The 24,570-nt window shown below is 49.6% G+C and overlaps 1 protein-coding gene across 4 annotated transcripts in view; it reads right to left on the bottom strand.

Annotated features, from left to right (window-relative positions):
• Window positions 1-24,570, bottom strand: part of FAM163A (family with sequence similarity 163 member A) — a 72,819-nt gene that overhangs the window by 33,257 nt on the left and 14,992 nt on the right. The window contains exon 1 of one of the 4 annotated variants that reach the window (XM_045026157.1): window positions 14,466-14,562. The exons of 2 other annotated variants lie outside the window; for them this stretch is intronic. The gene's annotated coding sequence lies outside the window, so the exon portion shown is untranslated. Of the gene's footprint in view, window positions 1-6,301; window positions 6,436-14,465; window positions 14,563-24,570 lie in introns of those variants that run through there. One more of the 4 variants, XM_045026156.1, reaches the window with a different exon arrangement.

A 24,570-nucleotide genomic window follows, 5' to 3' on the forward strand; every position in this document is an offset into this window, starting at 1 on the left:
TAAATGCAAATTGTCTTTATTTGAGAGGGCTAGATACTAGCCATGTCTACCCAAGGGATGGATGGCTACAATACCAGTGCCTATGAAATATTCCACTGGCCTTCAGCAAACTACATTTGCAAAATGGATGGTAAAAATGGAACAAAGTGCTTTCACCACCCCATATAACCTTGTATAGCCTCACGGCTAGTTTTACTAACATGGCAAGAAAGTATCATTGCATGTATCTGCCTAAAAGGTGTGGCTCTGCTGTACTGGCAGCGTGCGTGAGAGATAAGATCACTTTCCTGACACCCATGTTATGCCACTAACAGTCTAGTGTCCGCCTGTAATTGGCTATGCCCTAGTGCAACATATAAAACACCCACGCACCAATTTCAGGATCCTACGGGAACATGAAGATGAACTGCATCTGTCAGCCACCCTGTTGCCTGAGCTTGTATTATGTTAGGTTATTGGTGTTCACTGAGCGCCTGCCAGTCTGCTTCTCGGCATCCTCACTGGGATATCCTAAAGATGAGAGTCTGGTTCCACCACCAACTCCATCCCCTCATCAGGGCAGGAGGCATCCCCACCCTTCCCTGACAATCACACATCAGATATTAAGTGGCTTCTATGCTTGATCTGAACCAAAAGGTCAAAACAACTGAATAATGAACTCCCACTCTTTGAGCTCAATTCCCCCATCATCTGTACCTTGTGCAGCCATTTACACCAGCAGTAGCATTTTACCTCCACTTTGCATTTGTATTAGGTAACGGTGAATCAGGCCCCATCAGCCTCCCAAATAGCAAGCCTTTCGCTGCAGCTTTTTCTGCTGTTACCATCGTACCTACTCACCCATCCACAACCCCCACCCCCCAAGCGTCAGAGGTCAAGAATGGGGCGAAGGCCGGACCCATTTTAATCAGATGAGGATGATGTTTGCATTTACGCAGCACCTCTCATCCAGGCCTCACCATGCTTTGCAGCTATTAATGCATTTGATCTTGCAACACCCCTGTAAGGTGGGCGAGATGCATTATCCCCTTTTTACATAAAGGGATGTAGACACACACAAAGGCTAGGGCTTGCCCAGGGTCACCCAGAAAACCTGGAGTGAAGCCAGGAAGAAAGTCAAGATCACCCAACCCCCAGGCCCGTGCATTAGCCACAGGACCATCGCCTTCCCTCTTCAGCTGGGACAAAAACCCAGCCCTGGTGTTAACATTGCCCAAGCTTTGTTCCTTGAAGGCTTAGCAGGCTACAGATAGGCTAGTGCTTAACTCAAACCAGTGTGGCTCAGGTCAGAAAGAACTACCAAACCGTGGCCTCTTGTCCTGCCCATGTCTGCTCCCTGTGTGTTCTCATCCGTACGTGCTTGGTTTATGGACAAAAGAGACTCTGTTCTCCTGTTTATGCAGATATATCAGTAAAACGTGGACTAGCAGCCTCTATGCTTTTCCACCTACCAGATCCTCCAGCAATGCAGCAGCTAGCACTCTGGTTCCAGAATCTTTCCTGCTAGGCATGCTTATCTTGCATTGCCCAACATGTGCGAGGTGCTTTGCAGACACACATCCCTGCTCCAAATACCTTGCAGTCCAGGGGTCTGTCTATACTGCAATTGCAGAGTCTGATCACAGCTCAAGTGATTAAAGGTAACTGTAATCACAGATAAGGCTGCATACCCTAAGGGCTTGTCTACACAGGGAAACCCTAAATCATTCTCAACATAGGGGTGTGAGCATGTTTGGGGGGGCGGTGGCCACCCTTTCTCTCTGAGTCATTGAGAGGGACGGGGGTGGGGTGGGGGAGATGCCTGGAAGTTGTTTCCAGAGACAGTCAGGAGGCACAGTATGGAAAAGGTTGAGACCCATTGACAAGACAGATGAAGGCTGGAAGGTGGGGGAAGGAAGCAACATACACACAAAGGCCTGATCCTGCAATGGGCTCTGTGCAAGCAGATCTCCCCACCCAGACACTGCCACGTAGAAGTCAGTAAGGCTCCATGCCAGCACAGGGATCTGCGCTCGCAGATCCAAAACTATTGAGGTGATGTGGTGCCAACAGGACGTGTGCCAGAGCATATTTTGGAGGCGTCCTTCCCCTCCTTGTCTCCAGCTGTCCTGGAGCCTGTATCTTGAACTACCCATCGCTCCGTGAGCTGGGTTTCCACCTCATGGGTATTTATCTTCACAGATTCCCTCCTGCATTTTCCCCCCTTGCCCATTCTCACTGCCCAGTTCCACCCCACCCACTGACTCATTCCATCACAGCTCACTAGCTTTCCCTCTACCTTCTCTCTCAGAGCCTAATCCACTCCCACAGCAGCCACCTCAAAAGGACCAGGCCAAGCCATGTGGGACCGGAGTCCAGCAGCACCATGCATAAGCTGGGAATGGGAGGCCAGCCCAGGGACCCACCTGGCCCCCTCACCTGCAGCCAGGCCAGGAACCCACCGGCGGCGGCTGCTGCTGCAGCTGCCCCTCCCCTCCTTCCTCTTGTTCTAGTCAAGGCTTTCAAGGCCCATGCCCCTCTCTGAGCAAAGCCAGACTCCCCTCTCCAGTGCGCTGCTCCGATGTCAGCGGAGTGACCTTTTCAAACCTGGGGCACCTGCCTCCTTAGTGGAGGAGATGGGTCACCATGGCACTTGCCCTGCAGGTTTCCGTCCCTTTAAGAAGTCTTAGAGTGACTTTAGTGGCCGGGAGAGTCGCAGGACAATACAGTTCTGGCCCTGACCAGCTTTTGTAATGTCCTGTGCGCAGATGAATGGTGCCCTGGGCTGCGATCCAGGATCCTGTTGGAGGACAGGAAGATTTGGCAGTTGAGTGGGTGAGGACCACTTTCTTAGGCCCTACCCCTGCATGCCAATAATCCCACTGACCCTGCCTGTGCTCCGGGGTGTAGCCCTGGACAGGCCTGGCAGCAGAGACCCCAGAAGTGCTGGGCCCTGTGTGACTACACCTCTGGGCATGTAGCTAGGTCCAGGCCTGTGCTGTTAATGCCATAGCCAGTGTGCAAATGCCTCCCCTCCAACAGTGCTCTCAATGCATCTCACTTCTGAGCTACAGACTCCAGCCGTTCCAGGCTCAGGCCTTTCGTGAACAGGCTGGATTAGTCCATGCAGCCCTAGATACAGATGGGATTTGCTCACAAGCAAGACCAGCCCTGCACCAGCAGGGCCCTGCCAACCCCCTTTGCTCAGAAGGGAGGAGTGGAAAGAGGATGGTGACCAGCCATTCGGTGATGGCTCCTCCCCGCACCCATGGCGCTGAATCCAGCCAAGCTATGAACATGCCACGAGCAGAGGGCAATAATCCCGCACATTTTGGGCAACGCTCCTAGGCAGGCTTGGCAAGTCGTGCCTGTTGGCTGAAGCCAAGTGCAATTGCTACTTACACCCCCATTTAATTTGAGAAATGCACCATTCAGACAGCTCTGCTGCACTCCACAGCTGCTACAATAAAGGAAACATCACACAAAGGCGGCATAAGAGCAGCCAGGAGCAAGGGGCATTAACCAGCAATACTTGGGCCACAGCAGCTGGTTAGAGTGACCAGATGAGAGACATGAAATATTGTGACATGGGGGAGGGGAGCGGGGGGTTCACTGGTGGAGCAAAAGAAGAGCCGCTGGAGCATAGAAAAAAGTTGGTGGGGGCTGAGCACTCAGCAGCAGCTCTCCGCCCCACCCCACACCACACCAGCTCACCTCTGGCTCCCCTGAGCAGGCTGCCGTGTCCTGCTTCTCCCCCTCCCTCCCAGCACTTGCGCCGCCATACAGCTGATTTGCGCAAGCCTGGGAGGGAGGGGGGAGAAGCAGGAGGAATGCGGTGTGCTTGGGGAAGAGGCGGGGCCAGGGCAGGGATTTGGGGAGGGATCCAATGGGGCAGGGAGGGGGCGGAGACAGGGCAGGGCCGGGGCTGAGTTGGGGGCCTGTGCACCGGAGTGCAAAATATCGGGACAATTCGTATCCTGACCGAACATCGTCGGAACACGGGACAAACAAGAAAATATCAGGACAGTCCTGATAAAATCAGGACGTCTGGTCACCCTACAGCTGGTTGCAAGCCATGGAAGGCGGTGGCGCTTGGGCATCCTTTTGAGGAGGAAGTGATGCCAAAGGAACTGAGCAGGTGGGAGTGGTCCTAGAAATTGAGTAGTATTGGCATAGTGGTTTAGAGACACCCCCCCTAAACTGGAGATCAGGCTCCACTGTGCTAAGAACTGTACATGCACATAGCAAGAGAGTCCCCTGCCCTCAACAGCTTGCAAACAAAAGAGATAAACGATGTCAGATCCCCACTTGGAAAACCAAGGCGGAGAGAAGCAAAAGGCCAAATTCCCCGAGAGATCCTCCAGGTGCATACAAATCTGCCCCAAGTATCACAGTAGCAGCTGCTGGGTTCTGAACACTTGAAATTCTGGCCCCATAGGACATCCCAAGGTCACACGCACAGTCTGTGGGAGAGCCAGAAACTGAACCCAGAGCTTCTGAGTCCCAGTCTAGTGCCAAACCACTAAGCCATCTCTCCTCTCAGGAGTAACAATGAGAGCAAGGGCGGCAGTTGTAGGGGCCCATGGTGTCCAGGCTCCAGCAAATTCAGTGCCAGAGGGGGCCTGCTCCACCAATGGTCGGGGCTGGGTCTCTCCTCCGGCCCCACCTGCTGCCCCCGCACACCTCCCCCAGCATCCCTGCCTGCCCTGGGCAATGGGTGGCTGCCCCCTGCAGCTCTGCACTACACTCCCTCGCCGTCCGCTGCCAGCTACAAGGGAGCGTCACCAGGGGCAGGCTGAGGAGGCTGCTGCACCTGCGGAGGGAGGAGGTGCATGGCAGCCCCCTCTCCTCCCAGCAGTCGACTCCGAGTGGGGCTTATCCTGGCTGGACCTCCTGAGCAGCAGCCGGGGGGCGGGGTGGGGAGGCTTGGGTGAGTGTCATGCTGGGAAGGCCAGGGTCCCCCAGAGATCGCTGCTGTTGGCGAGGAGAGTCCTCTCTGCCCCCACCATCCAAGCCCTGGGGCAGCCTGCCTGCTGTACCCCAAACCCCCTCCCAGAGCCCTCCCCCACTCCCTCCTGCACCCCAACCCCCATCCCAGCCCAGAGCCCACACGCAGCACCCAAACTCCCTCCCAGAGCCCGCACCCCTCCCACACCCAAACTTTCTTCCAGAGCCTGCACCCCAAACCCCGTCCTGCACCCAAACTCCTTCCCAGAGCCATAGGCAGGTGGGGGGGGCGGAGGGGGACTTGGACCCGTTCTGGGCACCACCAAAAATCATACAAACCTACTGCCCCTGAATGAGGGGTCAGTTTTCCAATTCCTCAGTATAGACTAGAGCCCCCGTCTTTATTCATGCTAGCCTCCCATTGATTTAAACCAGACTGGGGACAGCGGAGGTCAAGCCTGTTGTCTGTTTTCAGCTCACGTATTTTCCTTCGTTGCAGATTGTCGCTAATAAGAATATTAAATAAGCTCAAGTCGACGTCACCCAACCCCCTCCATTCCTGCACTGGTGAACTCCACCCCAGCACATGTACCGCAGTTCCAGGCTCACTCACTGATGCATTTGCTAATTCAATGAAATGTCTGCCTGCTAAATTAGCCCAGTCGCTGTCTTTCCAGAATCGTCTAACTGGCCTAATTGGGGGGGAAAAACAGCATCGGGGCTGCCTTTTCAAAACAGATTACAGAGGCAAACAACAGGACACGGTCAGCACCTCGCTGATCCAGCGGTGCTTAGACCGTGATGAGGTCATCTCTGGGCTGAGACTACAGGGAGGTTACTGGGTCTGCCGACCCAGCTGCTAAGAAAGAATTAGCCTGAGTTGGAGCATGGAGTTGGTGAGTTAATGCACTCATGCAAGTAGAAGCTGGACCCTCATTTTGGCTGGAGAAAGATGAAAGGGCTGCTCATGAAGGTAAGGAGTTCATACTACTGGCTAGGTGCACACACACAAGCCTGGGCAAGCTTTACAACCAAATATTCCCGCCCTGCTGCTACTGCAGTCCTGGAGCTGCCCTGCTTATCGGCCCATGGCAATAGTTGTGCAATACATCCATTGCAGGCTAGGCTGAGATCCCTCAAACTCATTGCATTTTTGACCTCATGCACATTTGACAATATGGGCCAAACTCATTCCTGGGGTAACTCCATGGATTAATTTGGTCTTCTGTGTCTAGAAATGAAAGATGAGCTCATTAATCCAAGAAATCAGAGCCAGTCAGTCCACCTCCCTTACAATGAAGAGTTGCCTTATCACAGAAAAAGGCATTAATAACTAGGGAAGTGGCAATAAGCTACTTAAAAAAAATCCACCAACCTTTATTGCTGCCATATCACACTGCAAACTCATGCCCAATTTGTTGTTCACTTCCACCCCTAAAGCCAGAATTGTCAAGGCCACTCAGCATGTTGGAAACTGATCTCCTTTGAAATCCTGGCCTTTGGTGTCACATGGGAGCTGCAGGGTGCTGAGCACTTTGGAAAATCGGATCTCCTGAGCTCTTCTGAAAGTTGGACCATCATCTCTTTCAATATTGCAGATTGGCAGGTTTACCCCTCCCACTGAGGGCATGTGTTTCCAATTATTTTCCCATGATACATCAGCCTGCACTTTTCCAAGCCAAATCTGTTTCAATTATTTTTGGTCTGCAATCCTTCTACGTTCCTTTTCACCATTTCCCTCTCCTCAGTGGTATCTGCAGCTCCTTCCAATTGAAGACCATCTGTTAATTAGCATGCCTTGGTCCCTGATCTACCAATTTCAGACCAATCTGCCTATTTTAATAGATTTTTAGAAAGGATGCAATGCACACAGACTAGCAGTGCCAGTAAAATATTGCTTCATTTCAAGTTTTAGTCATAGCATTTCAGCAATATGAAAAGGCAAAGCAATTTCTGGAAATGTATTTTGCCTCTATCACTTAGAATTTATTATAAACACACACCCAGCTGGCATTTTAAGGCTTTTTTTTTTTTGGGTGCAGAATCAATCTTTGATTTTTATTGAGGACAAGTTTTTAGTTGCATGCAATCATGTTTTTTGTGAACAACAGTTTACTCTCTATAGAGATTTTAAGGATCTTACACCATTGAGGTTTCCAATACCGTGTCTAGCCCTTTGGTTAACTAGGATTTTTTGTTCTATGAGAGCATTGGGTGTTGCTGTGTTTGGGTAACCTGAGGAGCCCATGAGCCTGCTTGTAAACAAGACTAAAGAGGAAATACCTAGAAAAAGCTCTTGAATTTAGAAAAGATAAAATCGGGATAGTTGTCTTTGAACTGAGCTTCTCAGCCCAGCTAGTGCATCTCAGTCATTTCACCCATGAGTGCACAAAGCCAATCTGCTCTCTAGGGGCCCAATCCTGCAATCGGAGCTGCTCACATGGACCTCTGGGGGATGAGGTTAGCACACTGGGAGTTCAGGCTGTGTGTGCACATGGCCCAGTAATACACAAGACATTTAGAAAACATAATATAGCAACATTTAAAACATTACAAAGACAGCGGAGATTCTAGGACAAATAGCTAAATTCATCTATGCTATTGTCTACAGAGACATTGCAGACCTTGATGGATTTGGGGCAAGTTATTCCAAGATATGCAAACAGTGGATTTCCATGTATTTTCCTCATTTGTATTTTGAGAATTGTCTGACTGATCTCTGGCTGATTTTGCCTAGCATCCCATCAGTTTATGTTTTGTGATGGGGTTGAGTGAGGTTGGTTGGTAGAGGACAAGATGCTGTTTATTTTGGTCTTGTTTCAAGGGTGCCCAGAGCTTTGTCTAGACACCTCTTTTTGCGGGGACATAAATCCAAATAAATAAGGAATATCTGGGGTCCGAGACACTGCTGTGTTACTCCAGATTTCACCAGGGTAACCACTGAAGTCAATAGATTTATACTGGGGTAAAAACCAGACTACTACAATAGTGACTCAGGGCCTGTACTGGGAGCTTGGTTCTGTACAATGCTCACTAGATGAGACCCCTTCCATGCTGTAATCATTACACAATTGCTTAACTGAGTCTGGTTAAACATAAGACAGCCTACAAAAAAATAGGAAGTATGGGCCAGGTTTCAACAGAGCTCCCCCAACTTACATCAGCTGAGGATCTGAATCTCTATCGTCCGATCGGATCCGATAACTCTACTCCACAATAAAGCTGATTGGTGCATGTCCCAGCTTCACTTTATTCTCTTCCCCAGCTTGTCCTCTCAAGTCCACCTGTCCTCCCCCCAAAGCTCTTGCAGCATGACCAAGAGACAGGGAACAGATGATGGCCTCCAGCCGAGAATCTCAGCTGCCAGATTTCAGGAGGCTTGCATTAGTCCAGCCAACCAGATACTGAAAGCTTTGCTAGAGCTCATGGAAGGTAATTCAGAGAATCAGGCTTCTGCACGTGCTTGGTACAGGCTGGGATACAGGAGAATGTTCAGAAGCACTTGCAGTTTTTTGTCAAGATAGCAGAACTCAAGGCTAAGTTCTAGCTGTGATCTGCATGGGCTTACAACATGACATGGTCCACTAAGCATCCTCTCCCCTCCAGCTCTCAGCACACGCTCTCATTGCCACGCCTTTCCCTCCCAGCCATGCATTGTAGCATGAGGAAATTCATCAGCCCCCCTGCTCTTGAACTTCCCTCCTCAACATTTTTTGATCCTCTCACTGACCTTCACTACCCCTCAGGGGCTAGTTCCTTCTGCAGCTCCTGGCTCTTGAGCAGGGGATTGTGCATACATAGCTGTGCACCTAGAGCTCGACCCTGCAAGCAGAAAAGCATCTTCAAACTCCACTGAAGGTAATGGTTACTGAGGACACTTTGCACTGCTTGCAGTATCAGGCCACTAAATAGTATCCAGCCCTACTCATCCCAGTATGGAGACTCATTACCACAGGCACTGAGTGCTCAGGGGCATGGTCTGCACAAGACTAGGCTGGACACATTAAAACAGAAAACACGCATGCTCGTTAGCTACTGTAATAGCCCTCTGCAAAATATTTCCCCTATGCTTTTAGTTACATGAGAGAAGCCACTTGACACTTACAAAAACTGGGGGAGGCAAGGCCATTAGAAAACCCAAAATCAATAATACGTTGATCCCAGGGACTTCTTCCAGACACATATCAACAGCAAATAATGGAACAGACCCTCCTCACTAAATCAACGGAATTGCGCTGCTGTACCAGCCCACGATTCGGCCCAATATGTCTGATTAGAAATGGATAATCAGCCCCACCCCCACAAAAATTAGCCCAACTCCTATGAACAATTCAGTGTGATCTGTGGTAAAATGTGGAATACCAGCCAGTCTCATGTTAGATCCTTGGTGGATTTTATCGTTTTCTTACTAAGCACCATGCCCTCTAAGCAGTACCATATCCCAGATCAGTACTCTAGTCCTCTCTGATCATGCAATGAGGTCTTGCTACTGGCTGTAATTTACTATAGATAATGAGAAAGGCGGCCCACTATTTTGAAACATAAATCCTGCTCACACGAGTGCAGATCCAGAGTGAGTCTACTGACTGTGGAGTTATTCCCTTGACTTTATACCAGTGGGACTGAGATCAGAAGCTGGACTCAGGTGTTTGGCAGGGCAGACCATCTGCAATACTCTGGCCTGCTGACGTGACGTGGTTTTATATGAAAAAAAAAAATCACAGAAGCAGCATGGAAAAACTTTGTTCTCATATTCCAGCAGGGTATGAACAAGGCCAAGATAGGCTTTTCCAAGGAAAGTGAAGTTTGTAACACTTCATTCTTTGTGGCCATTGTGTGCTATGGCCCCCTTAGATTTCACAAACTAAGCAGGGTTGGCCTAGGTCAGTACCTGGATGGGAGAGCTACCAGAAACACTGGGCATTCTACCTTAGTACCATCCAAGGTGTGGCAAGGACAATTGGGCTGCTGAAGGTCATGTCTTTTATATCAGATATAAGCTGAAGGACTAGCAAACTGTGGTCCTCAAAAATCCCAACACTTCATAACAGTTTGTCCAACAAACCCTGCAGCGTCCTGGATTCATCCCAACTCATACATTTGCATTCCGCCTACCTGCACTAAACTCTCGCTACAGCGAACAAGTTACTATTCACCTCCTGCCGCAAACTGTTAGGTAATGCTGTTATATGCAGTCACGTTCCCTCCCAGAAGTGACTGTATTTCAGCAATGGATAAAACAGGATGTGCCCAGTGAAGTGCTACCGAGTGCTGGGGAACACAGTTCTGGAAAGTCCAGAAAACAAACAACTATTTGCCTGTATAGTACCTGCCTGGAGATCATTAACAAGGACTATGTGATGAGATCTAGTGGTCTGAGCAAGTGACTGGGTCGTAGGAACTCCTGCGTTATAAATCACAGCTCTCAGACCAATTCACTGATCTTGGGCGAGTTACATTAGTCACTCTGCATCAGTTCCTATGTCACAAAATGGCTATCCCTCCCATGGTAATTAAGGTTATTAAAAGACTTTGAGGCAGGTGCTATGCATCATGACAAATCTGTCGCCACCCTAGCAGGTTGACATTTGCCATGGTGCTGCACCCCACAACCTAGAACTTCAGGATGGTAATGGGAACAGGACTCTGATTCTCCTGCACAAGAGTCCCAGGCCCCTACAGCTTGAGCTAAATGAGAATCTCCATTAAACTGTCAGCAGGGGCTATGACACAGGGGAGGAGTTCAGAGTCCATCCAGCTGAGGGTACTACTACTCCTGCTAGAATTGCAACATGTTTCTAATTGACATTAACTTCGTGTTTCTAATCAACTCCCTCTCCTCATCCTCGTAGGGTTACTGGAAGCCAAGCTGAGCAAGTGACTGACTCTCTCTTACCCTCTTCTTTTGCTTATAACAGAGTGCAGAGCTGGCTCATTGGGCCTTCTCAGAAGGCTTGAGCAATAGACTGTGTCATTGTTAAAGGGCCCTACCATGGTTTTACTGCCAAGCACAGCTGACCTCCCTTGACAGCCATCTCATGTGTTCGTTCTTGCCTTCAGGAGTGCTGCCCCCCAGCATGGATCACTGCTGTCAGCGAACAGAAAGGACATTCTGCAGAGGCCCACACAGGCTTGCTGGTTATCAGCTGAGAGTTATGGCATTTAGATGATCTGGTGGTTTCCTCTGCCCTTAGTCTGACCTCCTGAATACCATCAACACCACGCAGCTCCCCACAGTAAACCCAACAACAAAACGAGACTGAAGTATTACAGCCCACAGGAAACTAGACTGTTATGTGCCACACGCAGAGAACAGGAGAGACCGAGGTGCATCTCAAGGCCCCTGCTATGGCAGCCTCATGATCCATAGCCCTTCTAGGGCTCTTTTCATCAGAAGAGCTCAAAGTGCTTTATTAAAAAAGGAGGAAAGCATTGTAATCTTCAGATGGGGAAACTAAGGCAGAAAGCAGGGAGATGACTCGGTCACCCAGCCTGTCCCTCACGTCCCAGTCTGGTGCTCTGGCCCCAAGACAAAGTAGTTGAGACGTGAGTCCTAATTCATCTTTTAAAAAAAATACTTCCAAAAAGTCAGGTACAAACAAGGTAGTGAGTGTGAGCCCCACAGCTGGAACTGCAGCTGGGCAGGGGGAGGGGAACTAAACTTGAATTGTCCCTTTAAGTGACAGAGCCCAGTGGTCTGTTATTTTTTAGCTTTCAGCTCCAAGCACATTCAGCATCTCAGGGGGTCTTGTTAGGACAGGACCATGCCAGGCCCAGGAACTGCTCAAGGCCCAGGAACTCTTGGCCTCAGTGGCAGCCCTATGGCATTCCACCGGCTACTTATGTGCATAGAAAACCAAAATTCAGTTTTGACTTTGCCACCTTCCCATTTCATTGAGTGCCACCCTCCTCCTGTGTTACAAGGCAAGGACACTAGCAGTTCCTAATCTATCTCCTCTAGCCCATTTGCTGTTTTGTACACTTGTATCACATCCCCTCTTATTCACCTCTTTAAGATAAACCATTCCACTCGTCTCAGTGTCACGGTTTCACCATATCCTGGGTCAGTCGTCAGGAGTTACTTTACTGCAGTCACACCCAGGAACCCCAGTCACAGGCCAGAACCCCAGTGTGCATCACACTGCAGAAAACACAGAACTAAAGGACGGTTGCTGCTTGAAGGAGTTTAGAGTCTAAGTTGCTGTCTCCTGAACCCTCCCCGCCCATATCAGCAACATCCTTTGAGATGGGGTGACCAGAACTGAGCCTGGCATTCCAGACTACGGTGGCCCACCGATCTATACAGAAGTATTATACCATTTTCCATATCCTCCTCCCTTCCATTCCTCCAGGCAGCCTCACATTTGGTTCAGCCTCTGCTTGTTTGAACAACTGGCCCTGAAGGAACTTAAGTGTTGATAACTAAACCCATATCCTAGCACGGGCAGCTGGGCTCCACTTCTGCTTCAGAAGGCTAGTGAGATAGGACTCAAACCCCCTTCCCCCGCTCACGTTTTACAACATGCTAGGTGCTGTCCAAGTTATTGTCGTAAGACATCCCGGCCATTCGATCTATAGTCCTCCCTTGTAGATATCAACCATCTCCAGCTGGCCTCCAGTGTAGCTATTACAAGGTAAAGTTCTACTGGAAGAGTGTCAGGGGAAGACACCAGATTCCCAGTGACAGCTATCCACACCTGTTTTCCTCTCCATCAGGAGGAATGTTTTCTGCTGGGCTGAGCGCACCTGACACCCATCACGATCTGGGGCTGTCACGATCAGTGAGCACCACAAAAGTACCAACCCCAGCAGGAGCTAATGGAACACCCTGGGAGCAGGTGCAGAACTGGCAGTCAAGAGGCTGCTTTATGTAACCCTGCTGCCATGAGAATGCCAGAGCGATACAAGGAGGGATCCATATGACGGGGAGTGGGAGGCAGATCTCACATGCAAGCCTTTCAGGTATGGTGACAAGCAGACACTACTGAATTTGTGTAGAGATGGGGCAGCATCTGCCCAAGTCCTGCTGTCATGGCCAGCGCTGCTATCAGATGAGTGCCTTAGGGTTACATATCAGTGGGCTCCTGGCACGGCAGAGCACACTGGCTGCAGACAGGGTAGGAGTTAGCAGAAAGGGCTTTGGCTGCATCATACCAGGCAGGGCCTGGATGTGAGAGCAGCTAGCAGGTGGGTGTTTTTCTTTCAATCACATGGTACAGTCCCCTTCTTGGGATGACTTCCCTTCCCCATCCAGAGGCAGACAGGGCACTGCTGTGAAGAAGCTCACAACCACGAGAGCCTTACCTGCAATCTGCAGCTGCTAACACTTCACGCCAGCACCTGGTATAGGGATGATTAGTGCTTGAGCTCTGCCTGACTATGGCAAGGCAGCGCTATGGGGAGTCTACCACCCTAGCACTCACTGAAAGCTCTCACTGGCTAGCACTCACTGAAAGCTCACTAACCCCAGAGCTCCAGCCAGCACTGGTGGAGTTCGCGGGACTCGAGCTATTGTAGAAGCCAAGGGTGCAGTTTTCGGAGAGCTCCTGGAGGAGGAGTCCAAGCCACCACTGTTATAAGGAAATTCATGCTAGAAGGTGTAATTGAGTCCTCACCTCTACAGCATCGAATCACAAGTCCATGCCTCAGTTTCCTCTCTGCCTGGTGGTGGTTTGCAGTCTCCCCCAGTGCGGGGGTGATTTGGGTTCAGCCCTCCAACCAGGGGTGAAAGTAACTGAAAGGACTTACCGCTACGCCAGAGTCCTGAGTGGGGCCGTGACCTCAACCGGAACAGGAGTTTAAAGGCACTGGGGCTCTGGCTGTGGCTGGGAGCCCCAGGGCCTTTAAATCACCCCAGAGCTCCCAGCTGCAGAGGCAGCTCGGAGCCCTGGCGCTCAGGGGTGAAATAAAGGGCCCAGGGCTCCAGACGCCACAGATCTCCAGGCCTTTAAAATCCCTGTCCGAGTCCTGCTGCCGGAACTCCGGTGATGATTTAAAGGACCCAGGGCTCCGCACAGCAGCCGGAGCCCCGGGCCCTTTACATTCCTGCCCAAGCCCGGCAGCTGGGCTCTGGTGGTAATTTAAATGGCCAGAGGCTCCGGCCACTGTGAGGAGCCCTGGGCCCTTTAAAGCTCCCCGCAGGGCTGAAGCCCTTGGCCCTTTAAATCACCACCCGGGAAGCCGGTCCAGTCCGGCACAGCGTCCCAGCTCTTGCCGGTAGGCCGGACCGGACCGGACCAGCTTACTTTCACCTCTGCCTCCAACCAAACCTCTCCAGGGGTCTTCCTCCTTCCAGGGAATCAGCAGAGTCCAAGTCAGACAGTCATCCTCCAGCCTCTCTCAGCTTAACAGCATAGGGCTGCCCTCCTCAGAGTGCACCGTCCTTCTGCCATCTCCTGACTACAGACTTCTAGTTACCTCATTGACACAGGGGTCTAACTTCTCAGGAATCTGACCCCCATAAGCTTCACTAATCATCACCCACTCTCTACAGGTTCAATTAAGAGCCCTTCTGCCCTCACCCGGCCAGAGCTCCTTACCCTGACCCAGCAGGTGCGAAGAGGAGAGTCCTTCCTCTCTTCGTGGAAGCCCCCAGCCTCAAGTCCCAAGCAAGGGCTAGTAACATCACTGGACCACTAGCCCCTACCACTGCTCTACTATCTTCCACCTTTGTTTCTTGCTTGGCCCCTCCCTGGCCTCAGGGGAGGCTTTTTCCATTGTTCCCTTTCCAGGCTCAGTGCTTCACTAGCTCTCTTATCAGAGAGCTCCTCTCTATACCCTTTCACCACCTCAACTCCTTCCCCACGCTGAGTAACAGGGCTTATATATAGCCTATCAGTCACATGGGCCCTCTCCCGGTCACACCTTTAGAGACTACTCTTCCCAGCCATCCCTCTCGGGAAACTACATCTCCCAGAGTTCCTCTCCCTTAAAGTGCCAAGACCCAATAAAAGGCAGGCTGGTGGTACATGCTCTTACTGGAGCCAGATGTTCTTGTTACAGAAGGCTTAGCTGGCACTAGCAGGACACAGGTGTGAAACAAAGAGAAGTGATGTATGCTATAGCTGACATGCTGAATGAATAATTTGCATTGAATAATTTATTCAATACATTCAGTCTCCTTTTTTGCTCCCGAAATCCCCATCAGTAGATCACGCTTCTCTCAAATATAGTCTATTCATAATTTTCCTATGTATTTTTATGCAAATGCTTTACACTCTGGATTGCTTACAAATGATACACTGCAGTTATGCTTCAATTGTAAACCTTTTTGGGACAGGGACTGTCTATTTCACTGTGTGACTGGGGCCTCTGCGACTAAGATAATACAAAATCATCATAATCACTCAACAGAGGATCGTCACTATTTAAGCTGTGATTGGTTAGAAGAGTCACACAGCACTGTTTTCTATTCCTGGATTGGAGGACCCAACAACAATCAGGTGCAAATACTTGCAACATGTAAAAGGAAAGCTTGGGGGTTTTTTTTACTAACACTTGTGAACACAACATTGAAATGGACTTTTCATGGCCTTCAGGCTGGTAAAACATTCTTGTTTAAAAGTGCATGGAAACCTAACACAAAAGGAGTGTGCTATATTGACAGCTTTGGACCAATATTCCTGGATTCATTTTGTTCCACCGCTATTTCTTCAGCTCTCCATAGCTCCCGCCTGCTGTAGTTAGAGAAGGCAGGTTACACCCAGGTAAGGCAGAGCATGGGTAACAATGATTAAGAGAGAGATGATTTTGGCATCAAAACTGATGTAGTGTTGCATCCGAGAATTATGGAAAACTCCTCTGCTGAGCCCAGCAGCTGCAACTGTTCAACACTCAAACCGGAGAAGATCTCATGCTGGTCTTTGCCGCTGCCTTTCAGAACACAGCAAACACCTGCCAGCTGCCTCCGTCCAGCCCCCACCTCTCTGCCCCAACTGCCACCAGCTTCTCATGGATGCTACTCCTCCTTCCAGCTGTCAGGGAGAGGAATCTATATAAACAGAGGGCATGCATGGCTAGAAACTTGCTTCCACACCCTCCCCCCATCCTCCTCAATTAAACACACTTTGCGTTGATCATGCTGAACTGGAGGATCTGCGCTGGAAGGTGCTGGGAGACTTTCCTTGGGCAGCAGATTTGACGTAGCCCTCACTGAGCATAGAGAGCTGCCAGACAGCATCCAGACATCCTGAGTCCAGCGTCTGGCAGGATATTTATCACTTACCCTGCTTAACTTAATCTCTATAGCTGTATGGCTCCCTGCCTTCATAGCTCTTACCTGCCTGCCCTTTGTATCGACCTCTCTCTCTCCAGCTCTTCGTCCATCTCTATCCTTCCCTCTTCTCTCAATCTCATTATCTTTTTACACCTTGCTCCCTTTCATCTCCCCAGTCTCTCCTGTCTGTCTGATTCGGTGATCTCACTAGGTCATGCAAGCAGCCTGGCCTTAAGGGAACACTGTGACTTCTCCCACCACAAGTGACATTTTCATCTGAAAAATGTCGATGCTGTTGTTACAAGTGGACCCCGTGATTGCTGGCATGGGACAACATTACAGAAAAACAACATCATTCCTCAGTTGGTTTGTCCAATGTCCAGCCTATTGTGAATAGGCCGGGTAACTGTTCTGCGGGGGGAGGTCAGCTGGATTGCCCTCCCACCCTGCTCTGAGGGCAGAGCCCCCACTCTTCCCCTCAGGCCCTGCAACAGAAGATTTACCGGTAAGGGCAGCACCAAAGCTGAAACTGACGAAGCAGAGGCAGGAGTGTAGAGAGCAAGAAAGGGGAGCTAAGACTGTTTGAGGGGTTGCTGTGCTGAGGACCCTGCTGAACACAGCAGATCAGCCGACAAACCCTCACACAAACCCTGCTGTCTGCTGAAGGTTTAATCCGCAGTGTTTATCCAGGGCTTGTGGCCTGAGGTTTCCAGGACGAGCACTATGACTTCTGGTTCAGGTCTACACCAGACCTGCCAACTGGTGCTACAACTACCATCCAAAGGGTACATAGGGACAGGCAGTCGGGGGCTGTAGCTGGTAGCCTAGGGCGATGCTCAGACTGCCAGGCTGACGCAAGCCAGACTGTTCCAGGCCGTCTCTCGACTTGATCAGGATTGTGCAGCTTTTGCTGCCAGAGTAACAAAAGGCCAGGTCTCTGAGTGAAAGGAAGGGAAGGGGATGGTGCAGCATTACTTGCAGATCTGAACACGCAGCGCAAGGAATGCATCTGGGCCCCAGCAACTGAGCTCACGCAGGCATCGCCTCTGAACTAGCACAACGCCGCCTCGTCAATATTTGATGCTCTCCTCTGTCTTCCTCGCAGAGAGCGCTGCTGGTTTCATTCTGGCAGGCAGCAGGTAGAGGGCAGGGAGTTAGTTAAAAGTAGGAGAGGCAGAAGGAAGGAAAAGGCAGAGAAGAAGAAAAGGCATGAATAAGTGATGGCCTGTCCCAAGAGAGGATTTGGGGCAGGGAGCCAAAGCTCGGAGCTGGCCGCGGGAGCGGTGGTGCGGAAGGACCTGATGTGACAGATACAAATGTGTACTACACTCTCCGGAGATGTGGGGGAATGAGGAGTGCACGGATTCTCAGAGGAGGTGTTGCCTCTGCCAGGGGGGATTATTGCCTGTGCTTGCTCAGAAAGATGCTCAAAACTATTGTCTCTTCTTTTATACAAACCTCATTTGCTGAGGGTCAGCGGCACAGGCTGTGCTGCCCCCCATGGCTAGCAAAGCTCTCCTTAGAGGGCCAGCAGTGTGATCCTTTTCTTTAAAGCCCAAAAATCACCCTCTCTCTCTCCATTGCATTTATTATTTGTGAGACAGCAGCACTTAGAGAGTCTGACGTGGAGCAGCGCCTCACTGTGCTAGGGGCTGTCTATATACATAGTACAAGATAGCCCCTGCCCTGAAGAGCTTACAGTCTACAGAGACAAGCCAGACAGAAGCAGTATGGGTATGGTTATCCCCCATTTCACAGCTGGGGAACAGAGGCACTGTGGGGACGTCTACACAGCAGCTGGGAGTGAGCCTTCCAGCCTGGGTAGACACTAATGAGGCTGGAGTCAGCATGCTAAAGAGAGCGGTGTGGATGTTGTGGCTCCAGCAGAAATGGATTAGGCACCTGAGCTCAAATCTGGGGGTAGGTTTGAGAGTCCAAGCTGCCTCCACCCTGCTATTTTTAACAGGTTAGCTTGAGCTCAGTTAGCACCAGTCTGCCCACTGGGCCAGGCTCAGGCCCGGCTGCAGTGTAGCTATACCCAGAGCAACTGTGACTTGCCCAAGATCATAAAGGGAAGCCTTGGCAGAGCTAGGAATTGAACCTTAATCGCGGCTGAATCTTCGACGAATGCCTTGACCACAAGGCTCTCCTTTCTTCTGCAGGCAGAGGGACAAAAAGCTAGTGGGGGAACAGTGAAGTGCCACTTCCATGGCATGACCTCTCCCTTCCACACCATCACCGAAGCCCCTTCCTGAGGGCAGGGCTGGGGTATGGCTACTGCCAGTGGCATCAGGCACGCTTCTGCCCACTGCTACTCCCATCAGTGTGAACTCCTCCACTAGGGTTCCCCCTCCACTAAGTGAACTCTTCCCCAGAGGAATGGCTCCTGGGAAGGAGGTAACTGTAAAGCCATATGGCCAAAAGGCAGGAGAAACCAGCAAGGAATTCCTGGACCCCAGCTTACCTCCTCCCCGCCCCCCCCACCCCTCCCTGCTCCTGTGGGAGGGGCTAGAAGTCTAAAGTTACATAAAAGTTTAGAAAGCTCACATGAGAAGGCAGCTCATCAGAATCCAGTGACTAATGGGTTAAAAGGCTCCAGTCCAGAGCTGCTCCAACACCACTTTTCATAAAAAACCCCTAGGCCATTTTCATTGCCCAGCCTTCAGAAGGGCCCAGCTGCTCCTTTCTTTGTTTCAAAAATGTGACCCATTTTGTCCCTGCTAGTTGAGGTAACTGTCTGGAGATGTAGTAGCGAATGTACACAGTGCAGAAACACGTACAGAGCGTAGAACATGAGCAGCTACGCTCCAACACCAGACTCACACCTAAATAAATACAACAAAATATTTACACATTGGTGTAACCGGAGGATGATTATTTGTATTACCATAACATCGAAGAGCTGTAGTCAAGGTCCCCATAGTGCAAGGTACTGTACAAACACAGAATAAGAGCCAGCCCCTTCCCCAAAAAGCTACCAGTCTAACTACCGCACACTTTGCAAAACTCAAGCCACACCATAAGCTACACAAGGCAGAGGCTGTGTGCTTATAAGAGTTTGTTCCACATCTAGCACAAGGGGGCCCTGATCCCAGCTCCTAGCAGTTACTATAATATTAGTGATCATGTAATTTTGGGTGAGCCCCCCTTTCCTTATCACCCTGCATTGAGTCATGTCACGGCTAACCAGGGACCTGATTCTGATCCCCCTTACACCAGTGTAAGTTAATTGGCTTCAATAGAGTGTCATTTAAAGCCTGAGCCTGTACCACTGGAGTCAATGGGACTTTGGTGTGTGCAGGATCCAGCCCTTACACCAGTGTAGGCAAAATCCGAGCCAGGCTCTTTATTTGCTCTGTAAAGCGCCATGCTATGGTGCATACACACATGTTCCAGCGAGTCGGGGGAACAGACTATAATAGTAAACAAGAACCAGAAGGGAAGAACTAGGCAATAAGCAACAAAACAGATTGGGGAATTCTGAAGACTTATGGCCAGACTCCCAGTGGTTGTAAATCAGTGAGACTCCAGTGGAGGAATGCTATTTCCATGAGCTGTGTTGCAGCCCACTACTACTTCTTGCTCCATCTGGCCTTTATTTGAAAGGCGCAAAGAAATTCAACAGCCCCTCAGGTCTAATCAGCCCCTATCGGCTCAGGAGCTCAACTAGAGCAAGAGAAAGCGTCACTGTGAAAACATGAACGCAACTCTTGAAACTTGGCCCTGCCCCATCCCCACCATTCACTGGGTGGATCCTGGCTTTACTTGGTGACCTCAGTCAGAAGACAGGAAGAAAAGGAAAGTTGAAAACCCTCAAGGCTGTCAGTCCCCCATCTGATTGGCATATGATCAAGGTCACCCATCATCCAGTTGGGGCTCTCCAACAGTTCTATTTTCTGCAATGCTGCCAGCTTGTTCCGTGAATCCTGTTTCTGCCGAGCCCCAGGAAAGGTTCTGTAATTGGTTTGGGTTTCTGTTTAGCCCTTGAGAGCTTTCACATTATCATTGCTCTACAAAAGCAATGATAATGGCGATTTTCTTCTTTTTTTTTTTTCTTCTCCCACACTTCCCCCACCCCAATTCTCAAAACTCAGATTGGAACTAGCTGGAAGTAAAAATCTTTTAGAAACAGCAGATCTGAGGACTAGGTACTGAAAGGTGGCATCTCAGCTACCTTGTCACACTTGGCCATGGCAAAGTGACCCGATTTCTAATCACAGGGGCCGAGCCTTCTTTCAGCTGGGAAATGGCCAAATTCCCACGATTTGAGTGGGGTTGGAATTCTGATTGTAAGTCCACTGGATCCAGGATTGCTTTTCCATTCTATGTCTATCCAGGGTCTCACACTGGGGCCTCAGGCAGTACAATGATCAGGAAGAGGAATGAGTAGTGTAGGCCCAGTAAATGAGTTCCTGCTGACATGGCAGATCCCTAGAACACATCGTGTCCTGGCCAGCCTCACCAGCGAGCAGCGGAGAGGGAAGATGGATGCAAAGAAGGAAGGTCTTTTAAAAAAATCAATCTTTCACTGTGCACTGTATTGCTTCTGCAATTTGGAGATAGGAATTCCCATGAGACCAACAGAATCCATTTGTTCATAAAAACACACTACACATGGTAAAAATAACAGTTGGCACTCACCCAGCACCTTTCATACAGAGATCTCCAAACACTTTACAGACGTTAATTAATTAAGACTCACTGCTCCCCTGTGAGGTAGGTATTAGCTCCCTTTTATGGATGGGGAAGCTACAGCACAAAGAAGTTAAGTGACTTGCCCAAAATATGTCAGTGGCAGATCGAAGAATAAAAGCTATTAATCCTGCTTCCCATTCTCTTGCTTAAACACCAGCTAACGCATCTCGCTCCTACTCTATGTCCAATGGACTAAACCCTGCAGACTTTATTCATTTCTTATTCAGGCAAAACTACGGTTAATTTCAGTAGAAATTTTGCTTGAGGCAGGAGTGCTGGATTTGACCAAAAACAGATTTTCCCGTATATGGATTTCAGCCAATTATTGCTCTGAAAATTCAATCTGCACCCTCTTGTGAGGATCCGTATGGATGCACTCCTGGGCTACCCCATCAGTCCCGCACTGACAGGTCACCCCTCAAATATTCATTTTCTGCTCTGCTCCCAAATAATTCCCCTAAACTCCACCCGTAATTCCCACAAGCCTCACTATCTGTGGGCAGGCTGAGAAGATACCGAGGCAGAACTTCCAAAGCCTCAAGAGGCAAGAAAAATATTGTCCCCTCCTATATACATATTGTTTTAAACCTTCTCTTACTTGACTGTATAATCCTTGCAGATTTTGCTTTGGTTTCTCTGTCTGACAGAAATGCTATGAAGGGTGCCTATCCAAAGCCTGGAGAGAACTTAAACATACATGGACCAAGTGGAGATAGGAGGGGTATTCATGGCCTAAAGGGGAAACTGCTCAGTAAAGGGCTTTTGAGATTATCACGCAGGCCAACTTCCCTTCGGCATTTGATCACTGCCAGAAGCCATTTATTGCCTTGTATTCCCTTCTGCCACAAACAGGATCCCTCAAAGAAACCGAGTACCTCTTACAGTTATAAATTGATACTGGGCATTATGAAGGCAAATGGCTGTACAGGCAGCCCAAAAAGGGGCACAGCTCAGACGACGGAAACTGAGCAGCGGCGAAAGAGGAGAAGGAGCAGAAAGGTGGTCCAGTGGCGGTCCATCAAGGGCCTGCCTGCACGCATTGAAATAAATGGCAAAGCTTCTCCCTGATTTCAGTAGTGCAGCATCATGTCCTCACTGAAGGATACACAGGGCCAGCCTGGAGCCCCCAGTTCCACTCCCGTGGTGCTGCCTGAGGAGAAGCAGCCAGAGCTCCCCAGCTGGAGAGTTCACTGACCCAGAGGCTCCTCCAACAGGTGTAGAACCAGCATCACCAGCTTCTCTGCCACCCACCCTGCAGGCCCTGCCATAGCTGGGAAAGGGTGAGAATGACCCTGCTTACTCACTGCTCCCACATCCTTCACTTCCCTCTCCCCACCAGGAGTTGGGGATAGCCCCCCAAGAACTATGTCTGCATATAGCCCGCAGAACAGTGTAGGAACCCAACTACCTCTGCTCAGATCTGTCTGGTGGAATACACAGCATGGAGGATCGGGGAGTGGCATAATACATTGACTATAGCAGCAGATCAGGGCCCCATTGTGCTAGGCACTGAACTTACACATAGCAAGAGACAGACCCTGCCTGAGCAGCAGAGTCCTGTAGCACCTTATAGACTAACAGACGTATTGGAGCATGAGCTTTCGAGGGTGAATACCCACTTCGTCGGATGCATGTCAGAAATGAAGCTCTGCAGTTTGTCTTTGAAGTCTGGTCCTGAAGTTTTTTTGCTGCAGGATGGCTACCTTTAAAACCCTGCCTGAAACACTTATTATCTACACTGCTAAGTCAGATAAAGGGTAACAGAGGAAAGAGGCCCAGAAACTCACTCGAGGTCACACCGAGCCACAAATAGAACCTTGGTCCTATCTCCTCACAGCCAAACCAGGCCCCTACCTACTGTCTCCCCCATTAACAAGAGCCCACAGAAATGGGAGAGATCTAATAAGACCCAACAAGGTGCTAGGCACTTTACAGGCTTGGTCCTGCACAGTTTATGGGCACATAGATTATATTGTCCCACAAGTTTATAACAATTGGGACCATCTCATAGACTAGGGATGGATGGCAACCCTGTAATCTGCCTCTGCCCCTTTGTTCTGCAATTGGCTCCAAATGCTCCTTCTCATTCTCTAGGTCTCAGGCTTGACACTAAGCCAGCGAGAGGCAGGGCCGGCTCCAGGGTTTTTGCCACCCCAACTGGCAATAAATAAATAAATAAATAAAAAGAAGCCGCGATCGCAATCAGCGGCTGCTTCACCGCGCCACTTTCTTCTTCGGCGGCTGGTCCTTCCCTCCGAGAGGGACCGAGGGACCCGCCACCAAATTGCTGCCGAAGAGCCCGACATGCCGCCCCTTCCCCTTGGCCGCCCCAAGCACCTGCTTGCTGAGCTGGTGCCGGCCCTGGCAAGAGGCATGGTCTTCCCTGGACCTTAACATCCAGTAGGTCAATTGCTAACTAACTCCTGTCAGCAGAAAGGCCAGGGGCCCAGGACACAAGCCCACAGCTCTCCTGTGAACCTATAGGATGCTTAGAGGCCTCTTTGCTATGATGTATTCAAGTTGGTGGGGCTTGATGAGATTCACTCCAGGGTACTTAAGAAAGTAGCTGAAGCAATTTCGGAACAGTTAGCAATTATCTTTGAGAACTCATGGTGGACAGATGAGGTCCCAGAGGACTAGAGAAGGGCAAACATAAAACCTTTAAAAAGGAGGAACGAAGAGGAACTGGAGAATTATAGACCAATCAGACTGACTTTGACACCTGGGAAGATACTGGAACAAATTATTAAACAATCAATTTGAAAAACGCCTAGAGGGTAATAAGTAATAGTCAACATGGATTTTTCAAGAACAAATCAAGCCAAACCAACCTAATTTCCTTCTTTGACAGGGTTATTGGCCCAGTGGATAGCAGAGGGAAGCAGTAGACATGATATATCTGACTTTAGTCAGGTTTTTGGCACAGTCCCCACATAACAGTCTCATAAGTAAACTAGAGAAATGTGATCTAGATGAAATTATTAAAAGGTCGGTGCACAATTGGTTGGAAAACTGTACTCAAGGAAATCACTGTCAAACCGAGGGAGTGCCACAGGGGGTTGACTTGGGTCCAGAATCATTCGACATTTTCATTAATGACTTGGATGATGGCCTGAACAATACACTGATAAAATGTCTGGATGACACCAAGCTGGAAGGGGTTGCTAGCATTTTGGAGGACATGATTAGAATTCAAAAAGACTGTGATGAATTGGTCTGAAATCAACAAGATGAAATTCAGCAAAGAGAAGTACAAAGTATGACACTTAGGAAGGAAAAATCCAATACATAAACTACAACGTGTGGAATAACTGGCAAGCTGGAAGTACTGATGAAAAGGACCTGGGAGTTACAGTGGATCACAAGCTGAATATGAGTCAACAATATCATGCTGCTGCAAAAGAGTTTATATCATTCTGGGATGCGTTAACAGGAATGTTGTATGTAAGACACAGGAGGTGATTGTTCTGCTCTACTTGGCACTGGTGAGGCCTCAGCTGGAGTACTGCACCCAGTTCTGGAGGCCACACTTTAAGAAAGATGTGGAGAGGAGCAACAAAAATGATAAAAGATTTAGACACATGAACTGTGAGAAAAGGTTAAAAAACTGGGCACATTTAGTCTTGAGAAAAGAAGACCAAAGGGGGACCTGATAATAGTCTTCAAATAAGTAAAAGGTTGTTTTAAAGAAGATGCTGACCAGCTGTTCTCCATGTCCACTGAAGGTAGGACAA

The sequence above is a fragment of the Mauremys mutica genome, chromosome 8, assembly GCF_020497125.1.
Source record: "Mauremys mutica isolate MM-2020 ecotype Southern chromosome 8, ASM2049712v1, whole genome shotgun sequence".
NCBI lineage: Eukaryota > Metazoa > Chordata > Testudines > Geoemydidae > Mauremys > Mauremys mutica.